Here is an 11,605-nt window from a genome sequence, read left to right as displayed (position 1 = left end):
TATAAACGAAAAACTCCATGCAATGTTGAAGACGAGCAGCCAGTGTTTAAGATTGTTATATATGGCTCTTAGGAAGATAGTATCCGCACTGTAATGTTCCTCTATCTGTCCAAAGTGTACAGTAAAATTAAACAAATGTACATGACATATTGCGAGGATCCACTGCTATGGGTGACATTTATACGTCTGCAAGAATTCATTTTCTTCTCCATGCTGCGAAAACCATTACCGTCTATAGTTATTTCCTTGAACTATTACTTAGACACATCTAAGTGAAATAATTTAATAGATATCAAAATAAGAACATATTTCATTTTGACGTAACTACGTCTCTGAAATCTGACCTACACATGGAGTAACAGAACGGAAACCTCGCTATAACGTTTGCAGTGAGATCAATTCCAAAACTATAACTTCGTGACTAACACCACGATTGAAATAAATGTGGTCTCGTTCGATCGCGTATACGACTACGATGCGAGCATGGCCTTGACTTGACGTCGCGCGTGCGCGAGGCGCGGATGAAGACCGTGGCGACTGGCTGCCATTTTGGGCGTCGGCGAAAATTTCTGCTCAGTATATCTCGTGACTCAGATGTGCTAGCGTTATGATTTTAGTGCCAAACGAAATATCTCGTCTAGAGCTGCTGATTTAAGCCAAAGCTATTCACTAAAACCGAGGGCCGTGTCCCCGACACAACCGCAACTCGATTTTTTGGTTTACAAGTAGAACGCATTTTTCTTATAAGCACAAAAACTATGGAAATTATTTTCATTCATACATTGTACTGCTTCAATAATTATACATAATTAATTGTCCACAGATTTAAATGAAATAGCCCACACCTGTGGAGTAACGGTCAGCACATCTGGCCGCGAAACCAGGTGGCCCGTGTTTGAATTCCGGTCGGGGCAAGTTACCTGGTTGAAGTTATTTTTATTTTATTTTATTGGGTTATTTTACGACGCTGTATCAACATTTAAGGTTATTTAGCGTCTGAATGAAATGAAGGTGATAATGCCGGTAAATGAGTCCGGGGTCCAGCATCGAAAGTTACCCAGCATTTGCTAGTATTGTGTTGAGGGAAAACCCCGGAAAAAACCTCAACCACGTAAATTGCCCCGACCGGGAATCGAACCCGGGCCACCTGGTTTCGCAGCCAGACGCGCTGACCGTTACTCCACAGGTGTGGACGGTTGAGGTTAAGTTTGATAGTGTAACTGAGAATGGTTACACCTCCTATATACGTCACGTCAGCAATCTGCCAACCACAGTTGCCAGTCTTGCCGCCCAGACTGCGGCAGAAGTAAAGATACTTGCACTTGACTTTCCTTACATAGCGTTCCTGCGTTGAAAGCTTGAGTACAGTGTCCAGTCAGTGAGTTTCTGTTGTCACTGCAGCTGAGAACGATATCTCCTCCTAAATACATGTCGCATCAACAATTAGCTAGTCACAATTTTATTGTCAGCTTTATCGCCCATAGACTACTGCTAGGGTAAGATACTCTCACTTAAGGTTCCCATTACTTATTTCACATGCCAAAAACGGTGGCGCGGCCTATAGACTTCGCTATTTAAAAGAGTTCTAACTTATCGTAATTGTTGTTCAGGAGATTGCGCATATGAAACGTTCTGCTCCAAAAACAATTAAACCTGGTCGGAAAGTCATTCTGGTGTGGAAACAATTTCATGCTAAAGAAATTGTTGTTCATTTAAGAGAAAAAAATTAATTCAAAACAATCCATAGCAACACAGCTTGAACCAACACGCGTTTTTACGTCCTTCGCTTCAGCCAGAGCTGAGTCTAAATTGACCGCAAACTGTACAGATAAAAACAGTTTCATGTAAATCTCTGTTACATTTAACTCTGTCAGATTAAATACAACTGGATTTCATTCGAATATGGTATTTACGAATGTGTGTCTCGAGTGTATGAACTGTGTATTGCTTGATTTACATTTTTAATTTAGGAACTTAGGAATGTATTTATAATTTGTTTGTATTTATTTACACTGCAAGTGGGCAAGCACCCGGTGGCAGTGGTATACACAATGTAAACAATACACAATACAATTACACAATACAAATACAATTATAAAATACACAATACAATTCTGTGGCCGGAAGGAAAAAGATCTTAAGTAAAAATTTTATACTTTTCAGGAGAGCAGTAGAAAGACTGAAATTGGTGTCATTTATAGAGTTTTTCTAATTAAGAGGTTTTTCCTGGATATTATTTGTTTATATTTCTTCTAAAATAAGTAATGTTGCTCATTTAACAACTTACTTGATTATTTCCAAAATTAGCCGCACTTAAGCCCTTTTAAGACTAGAATCCAAACTGAGTAGAAGGGACTATTTAAACATAAGACCTTTTTCGTATCAAAATAAATGAGAACTGTAAATTATTAGGAATGCAAAATGGGTCTTAAACAATTATAGGACTGTTTACCCTGGTGCTTAAAGTTTTAAAAGGAAAAGGCATCAGTATGTGATATAATGGCTAAAATATAATTTAGACATTTTTAATAGGGAAGCATGGAAAGTAAACATGTGATGGTCTGTAAGAAATAAAGTATTAAAAATTCTTAAGCCCTTTATTCTGTGTGTGCTCGATTCAGAAAGTACTTAGGACATTTGGTAACGCTCTATAAATCCAGTCAGGAGTCTTATTTGACTTTAGCCGTTTACCAAATTGTAGAGCGTTGTTTCCACTTTCAGAATATATAAAAATTTCATTTTCACAAAAAATTGACTTAAGACCTTTTACCTCCCGGCCACAGAATTATATACACAATACAATAAGAATACAAAATACAATTTAACACAATAATTACAATTAATAATAATACTTAAATTAACCTAAGTAATAAGTGAACGCAATTTTACAATACAACCTACATATGTATAGGCCCTACATAAGTTTCATATTGGTACTGATAATAGTCTTTCACTTTACTCTCATCTCACTCACTGTAGTGGCACTATGACGCATTTCACTGTCACTTTAGGACACATTTCTCTGACACTCCATGACACATTTCACTGACACTATAGAACACATTTCATTTACACTATAAATTATCACTGATCGGAACTATTCACTGCACTGTAAAACCATAACTTCACTGACTCACCACGCTTCACTGATTCAACAGCTCAAATAAGACAAATACTTACACCCTTATGCATACTTATAAACAGACCTACATTTAAGCTAAACATTTCTAGTCTAAGATCCTCTTACACACTATTTATAAATAATTTACAATTCAAACCAGGGGAGTAACTCGTCAGGCTAAATAAATACATGTAACCTTAAAAAATTAAATATTAAACGTCACCTTAATTTTAATTTACACTTTATACACAACTTTTTAAGTTAGTGTCGTTGACAAAAGAATATTGTTAATCTAACGAATAGGCCTATGATGAGATTTTGAAGGGATCTATCTGTTTAGATTCACTACTACAGCATTTTCCTAGAGAGAAATTTTGGAAGTCACGAGACGGATGTGAGAATAATTATTCCCAGAGACGGAAGTCTCATTTATATTTATATTTATTTATCTAATGTAGATTATATAGATAAATTTAAGTGTAAGCAAATGAATTTCTTGTCATTATTTTCTGTAACAAACTTATATTCTCTGTTCATTATATTTTAAATTTCCTTATTTCTCTCTTAATTCAAATTGAAGACTTGAATTGACAAATATTCCAAGTGCATTGAAGTACATTTTTCAGGAGAACAACATACTACATTGGCTTACAATATAAGCGCATTGAAATAAATATTTTTATGATTAAAACGTAGGCATAGAGTGGGATTGGAATATTCTTTTTTACAAGATGGTAGCTTATGCGAATCACATCGTACGTAAGGTAAAAGCACAGTCTAGTATATACAGTCGCGAAGCTCAATACGTAGTAAATATGCAAACACTAGATAGTTGCTCACCACTAGGATCGCTGATATCGCCTCATTACAGGCAATGCAAAATAGTACCGTCATAGTATATTGTTTCTAGCACCCTCAAAACTCAAGCTTCGTGACTGTATATAGTAGACTGTGGTAAAAGTCAAATTCGGTAAATTTTGTATTTGGAATGTTTGTAAATTTAAGTGTTCAAGTCTAAGTTTACTTAGGACGTATGATTGTAATTATTGCCATGGTAACTCTGTTGTGTACTGCCTCTTCGGAAGGCCAATCGTGCTCTTTGAGGCGTTGACTACAGTGAATGAACGAAAGAACGAATAAATGAAGGGATAAATAGACAAATACATAAATGATTAAATTAAAAATACATAAAAATGAAAAGATAATAAACACAGAAATAGTGAAATGAAGAAATAAATAAAAATGAAATAACTAAACAAATAGAGATATTATAAGTAAATAACTAAGTAAATGAATACATAAATATATATAAATAAAAAGCATAATTTATTACTTTGAGATACAGTAACTTTTCCTGTGATATACTGGGTGTTCATTTCAAAGTGTGTCATGACGTCACTGTTGTGAGTCAGCGATTTGAAGCGAGTTTCAACTTCTAAGTCAGATAAGTTGCCTATTAATCAAGGCGTTCAATCTGAACTTGAGAACGTGTACGGTATAACTTGAATGTCGTAGCAACAGATGGCGGTCTGTAAAGTCTGTGTGCTACCATAATCTCTTTCGAACTGTGTTTTGCGCGGGCAAGTCGTACGCAGGGTATTTGTTATCATCGGTTGCGTACGGCAACATTCCACAACACAAATCAAAATGCTCCGTGTCCATGTTGACCGTCCAAGTTAATGTCAACAAATACGTAAGTAATCGCCTTAACCCTCTCCCCATATCCCGACAGTAAGAAAAAACTCACTTCAGTACGTGTTTCCAAACAGTTTACATTCTTGCAACTACTGGCGTTACCGTACGTATCGGTAAGTAATCTTCAGAATGAACGCCGTACTTGCTAGGCAACTTCTCTCGCATTTAGGCAATACTCCTCTGCGGAAGTGTAGGAAGATTGAATTCTCTAGGCTCATCGGCTAGCCACATGACGACATACAGCGAGCAATGACACATTTTGAACTGAACACCCAGTAGTCTAGACTACTGAGAACTTATTAACATCATCTCTTATGTTGTTTGTTGTTGTTTGGTCAGCTGTCCGAAGACAGGTTTGAACTTCATAAGTGACACCAATAAGCCATCACTCATGAGGCAACTGAGCCAGGAGATAATGGGGTAGGGTGGCCAGTTCCTTTCCCCATATCATCTGTTATATGAACCAAAATAATAGTAATAGTAAAGAGTCCAAGTAACGTTCCTTAATAAAATATACCACTTGTACTTTATGAGTGACCATTACACTTTTACTACGTCATAGTACTTCTGACCAATAAAACGGTGCGAAAGGTTGTGTTTCAACTAATCATGGCTGTTTATCGCTACAATTTTATCACTTCCCTACGATTTGTTTTTATCACTTCCCTAGCATTTCTTTGCTTTTATCACTTCCATAGCATTTGTATCTTTGTTTGACACATTTCAAACTGAAAATTCTTCACGGTACTGTAAAACATGTTTTGCGATCGTCATTTATTTACCGCATAGATAGTCAACTGACAATGGCGACTCCGTTCAAACGTATTGTTGAAGCTAAATTCGTGAACTAGAATTTTAGTAAGTAAATTAATATTTTATTGTATTAGAGTACTTTATTTCTCCTAATTTTTATATACTTTCTTCTAATCGTGTAATAGTCTATTAAATACCACTCGAATTTTGATTTTCTCTAAGTAAATCAAAACTTATAGGAGATTACTGTGACTATTACACTCTTACTACGTCATACTACTTTTGACCAATAAAACGGTACGAAAGGACGTCTTTCAACCAATCATGGCTACTTATCGCACAATTGTATCACTTCCCTAGCATTTGTTTAATTTTATCGCTTCCCAAACATTTGTTTGTTTTTATCACTACCTTAGCATTTGTTTCTTTGTTTGCAAACATTTGAAACGGCACTGGTCTGGAAGTCAAAAACAGAAAGTTACAAACCACTCCAGTCGATGCACAGCACTTTCAAATATGACTCGTATTGGCTTTCAAGAACAAGAATTAATAAAGATCACTGGTCATAGCTATGCATCTTCCCTGAAACCATATTTACAAATAAATGAAGAGCACCATTTGGAAATCCTGAATAAGTTGAGGAATGCACCATGTACATCAACGAGTTCCACTTCTTTTACGCACACGTCCAATATACTGTAACACCAACCACTAAAACATTCATATTTGAAAATTGTACTTTCAATAATTGTTCCTTTTAAAATTATTCATGTTTATTTTTTATTTCGTCATCCTTAATTAAAACTTTTCTTATTTCATCATTCCAAATTATAACTTTTCAAACACTTGTTTATTATATTTAGGTTAGGTTATAGTTTCTGCTGTGTGATATTATGGATAGTCACGTATCAGAGATTGCTTAATACTAAGAAAATTATCTGTCAAGTGACGTTGATTACTGAAATCCGTATAATTGAAGTCGAAAGCAACTTTTTTAATAAAAATGAAACTGAATCAACAAAGCCTTCTTAACTAGTAACCGTCCACAGAGTTCAATGAAGATTCCATAGTTGGCACAACTGATAACAAGAAAACAACTAATCATGACACACTACTGCCATCTAGCGTAATATTTGTAATATTGAGATGGTACAATAATACATTTGAAGACAGTTGTATTTTCGTAAGTCAATTAATATTTTATTGTATTGGAGTACTTTATTTCTTCTAATCTTTATATACTTTCTTCTAATCGTGTAATAGTTAACTAAATCCCACTCGAGCTTTGATTTTCTCTATATAAATCAAAACCTCTTGTGAGATTACCGTAGAAGTGGGTAAAGTCAATCATTGGGTGTAAAATCGATCATTAGCGATTTTGATTGAAAATTATATATTTTCTCAGTTACTTGTTACAATTTTGTTATGCTGACTTCATTGCCTTACATTGTAAATGTAAGCGAGACGGACAACAAAAAGTCTGCGAATGCCAACAATGGGAACATTGTGTAATTACCTTTGAAGTGAAAATTGTTATTTTCAACTTTTTCTCTTAAATGAAAACAAAGCCTTACAAACTCTAAATTATCGTCAGCAGTGAAAGGAGACAGGAAGTATACGTAAGTACTTTTCGTTGAGATTGTATCCTGAAATAATAGTTTTGCAGTTCGTAATTGAAACTTATTATTTTAAGAAAACTTGTACCTTTGTAGGGCTAAGTCGATCATGCCATCGACCTACTCGAAACAGATATAACCAGCAGGAAGAATAAATTTTTCACCGAAATACCTCCAACTAACACTTATAAACAGAAAAGTGTCATAGTATAGCTTATATTGATGGGATAGTGGGGAAAGAGGAAGACAAAATTATGGTGAATTTCTTGCGTAAGAGAAGCACTGCCAAAGGAACATATTTTGTACACCCCTCTGTACCTGACTATGGGAACAGCGTAGTTTCTAAAGTGACATGAGGAGGGGAAGATTTCAAATAACATCTGATATAAACCTAAGCAATGTTGAATTGCATTTTAGATTATAATTGAAGGGTGGTATTTCAATGTAAATTTTGAATTCTTAAATCTTTGTTTGTTTGTATGTGAAGTATTAAAAAGTGTTTTATGTTTTATAAATTGGCAATCATAGTAACGATTGTACAGTAGAGACCTATAGGCCTAATTTTATCGAATAGTATGATCACAGTAACAAAAGATAGGCTACACTATATAATGCTATAGGCATATATTGAAGATTATTATTGTTTTTACACCCCTTATAACAAATGAAATATATGTAATACACTTAATTTGTTTTTTAAAAACATAAACAGTGATCGACTTTACTCCGTAATATTTTCAAATCAATCTTAAACTAAAAATTCAATGGTGATCGACTTTACCCTATTTAAGCAGGTAACTTCGATCACAAGTCAAATAAAAAACAGTTTTTTATAGATTGTAATTCAATTCTTGTAACGTATCTTCATAAGTGAAGGATATGACGACAAAATGCTATTTTCTGAGGAACTTCGCTCCATTGCATAACCTCAATATCATTAAAAAATTGCAAAATTTTGATCGACTTTACCCTCTTCTACGGTACTGTTGATAAAAATGTTTATTGTTTTATTCGTAATTTTCCGCAGTGTACTAGCTGAAATTCCCTAATACACGGACGTTGGTTAGAGTTAGGGAACTCCTTGGTCACAAAGTCCACAGCGACGGGATTCGTCAGGAAAAGGCAAACAGTTATATCGGCGCGGAACCGTGGAAGTGGTTGCCGCGCGTCGAGGAGGTGCAAATCCTCTGTCTTTATATTTAATGATGAGTCCGGGAGGAAGAAGCTGCGACAGTATCAACACGGGTCTGCAGAAGCCAGGGGATTTAGGGTGCATGCATGTAGCGTTGAGGAACAAGTCGGCCAAATCCCGCTCTCTGGGCCTCCGCTCATTACAGGGAGTGCAGCCCCGTCGTTGACGACTCCTCGGTATATCCTCGCTGCCATTATGTATTGCGCCATCTCCACGGGGCAATTGGTATCGGAATTAGCGAGGGCCACATAACTCACGCTGCACATGTAGACGACTATTCCTTGTTGCCTCCAGCGGCTTCTTCAGGTAGGGGCGGGACTTTGCGAGTCTCGAATTGACTAAAATATGGATTAAAGGAACTGCAGCAAATAAAGGCCGCGGCTTTATGGAAGGCCTTGTCGCGAAGGGGACGAATTAGCACGCCTTTGGGGCAGGAAGGAGCTCGGAGTCTGCGACTCTGTTTACAGGAGGAGGTTCGAGTGCTCCTCGGGGACCCGCTGTAAAAATGAACACATGAAATTAGCGGCACTGCGTGGCTGCTCCGTAATCTAAACTCACCTCATTGCGCCCTCCACTGCCTTTTAATTTGATTTTGACTGTCGCAATAGTCATCCCCGCCGTCGCATTATACAGAATTTGTGGTCTATTCGCAGTTTTCTTGCCACTTGCTCTTTTCTGCCAATAGCAGATAATATCCCCAGTTCAGAATGAATTCTTGAGGCATTATTTCCATTGTTATTGTCTCAAGCCTGTATTACACTATCAAATTATTGTGTCACAGAATATTATAAAATTTTTATCAAATATATATGATCAAATGTACGATTTAGACTAAGGTACACGTACCAAATAACGCCATCTTAACACTTCAGTCACTTTTGCTCTGGAAATAAGTTATGTACAAACACGAAAATTATGAAATAGAAACTGTAATCTTATCTTTACAAAATAGCACAATGAAAATGGATATATTATATACCGAACAAGAATTAGAACTCAAATAGGAAAACTTTGTAAACTGGCGTTATTAGGAACAGGCTGTCCAATTAACGCCACCTATTTTCTAGTAACCTATACACTTATACTTGTTAATGAATTATTTTTCCCAAGCAACACAAATAGAACTGCGGGAATAAATTTGAGTTTCTGTTAATAAAAGATACAAAATCACCAATACTAATGATAGATTCTTGATCTGAAACTGAAACACCAGATGAATTAGGAAAATATGTTTTCCAGTGACTCCTTAAAAAAAATAAGAGACAATGTGACACAGTAGAAAGTTATTAAACACAAAAGCATTTACCTTAGTTTAATATGAATGTTTTCCAATAAGTAAAACAAAAAAAAAAGTTAAGTTATGTAAAATAAAAAAAAAATTAAGAGTTCGATAAGCAATTGAACCAATATCATCACTGCACATTCTGAACATTTGTAAGTTGACAGCCTAGTGATTTTCCTGATGTTTTCACACTGATGCTGTACTGTCAGCCTTAGTACTAACATAACCTAAAATTTTGTATGTAGACCTTTAACGCCACATGGCGTTAAAGCGCTACTGAGCACTTGAAAACATGACATGCCTGTTTCTCTAACATTTTCAAATTTTATAGGTAGCAAATACTTTCTATACATAGAAGAATGTTTAAGGATCACGAAAATATATAGTTTAATATAGTTATTATTTGCTCAACACACACAATAAAATATTGCCTCTTACCTTGATATAAGAACAGCCATTCACAACAGGAAAATGATGGAATATGTCACTCGTAAATGTCAGCGGACAGCTAGTAACCCATTTCATCATTAGATTGCAAGCCAATGCAGGCTACAATAGTGCACTACCGAAACGTGTGTCGTTAACAAATTTTAATAGGGTGGCGTTAAAGGTATACATGGCGTTATTTGGCTCAGGAACCTTATATTACACGATGTCAAAGCTTTGTTCATATCCATCATCACAGTTCTAATAATGGATCCACAATAGTTCTATGCTTGTTGTAACTGTAAAAAATGTAGTAATGGTTATTGCATTAATACTAAAGAAGAAATAAAAAAATGTATTTCGCCGCCTTAGAGTGCAAACCTGCTAACCAACAAAAAGGAAATTTTACAGGGGAAACAAAAAACTGAGTATAAATTAACTCTGAAACTTTAGGACCAAACCCAAAGTACAGGTGGTGAAGTATCAGAGTTAATTCGCACTCAGTTACGGAACTTTGTTATTTTTCCAGGTAATTAATAACTACTTTAATATTCTGAATATTGTTTCATAAAGTGCAATGTGTGTATATTAAGCATGAAAAGATTTTACATCACATATTCATTATATATGAGGTCTCGCCTACCTCATTGAATATTACACGACTACTATGAAGTAGCCAATGTGTATTATCATCATTTAATTCGAGAAAAATTCGTTCCGGCACCGTGAATCGAACCCGGGACCTCTCAGCTCTGCGCGCTGAGCGCTCTTTCCAACTGAGCTATGCCGGGACACGATCCACGGTGCCGGCCGAACTTCTCTCGTTGTAATGAGGTAGGCGAGACCTCATATATAATGAATATGTGATGTATTAACTGTTAGCAGTTGTCACAAACTGAGGTTAAATGTGGCCATAAAGTTATTTAAATATGCGCTCCTGCATGTATGACTTACATTGTCTAAAGTGGTGGTAGTAAGGCCGTAAAACATTACAACGAGAGGAGTTCGGCCGGCACCGTGGATCGTGTCCCGGCATAGCTCAGTTGGAAAGAGCGCTCAGCGCCCAGAGCTGAGAGGCCCCGGGTTCGATTCCCGGCGCCGGAACGAATTTTTCTCGAATTAAGTGATGAAAAGTTTTGTTCATTTACCTGAGATACAAATAAAATTAATTTCACTAAATTTTTGCAGGCCAATGGTACGGGCCCTACCTCTCTCCTTAAACGAGTTTCAACCATCAATTTTTCTGGCTACTTAATTTGTCCATTTTTTCATATTCATGGGTTATATATCGTACAAAACAGTGTTAATTGACAGATGGTGTAATTTTTTGCAAGGAAATAGTAGTTACTTGTGTTGTATTACAACCAATTGTTGAGTCCAGCAAATGTAAGAACATTTTTCCCCTCTTTATTGCAAAAAATTGACTCATCTAGTTCTTATTTTAAGATAAGGATTTTATGCTGAAATCTTTAATTGAAGCGTTGGGCCGAATAACGGTCTATGTTACAATTTTTCAAAAT

The 11,605-nt window shown here is 35.9% G+C and overlaps 1 non-coding gene across 1 annotated transcript; it reads left to right on the top strand.

Moving 5' to 3' along the window:
• The first annotated feature begins 11,112 nt into the window (after positions 1-11,112).
• On the top strand, positions 11,113-11,189 carry TRNAW-CCA (transfer RNA tryptophan (anticodon CCA)). The gene has a single exon. It is a non-coding gene; the product is annotated as a tRNA-Trp (tRNA).
• Positions 11,190-11,605: the final 416 nt, after the last annotated feature.

Source organism: Periplaneta americana, chromosome 10 (genome assembly GCF_040183065.1).
Source record: "Periplaneta americana isolate PAMFEO1 chromosome 10, P.americana_PAMFEO1_priV1, whole genome shotgun sequence".
In the NCBI taxonomy this organism is placed as follows: domain Eukaryota; kingdom Metazoa; phylum Arthropoda; class Insecta; order Blattodea; family Blattidae; genus Periplaneta; species Periplaneta americana.
The sequence above is the reverse complement of the archived record's forward strand: the minus strand, read 5'-3'. Positions and strand labels throughout refer to the sequence as shown.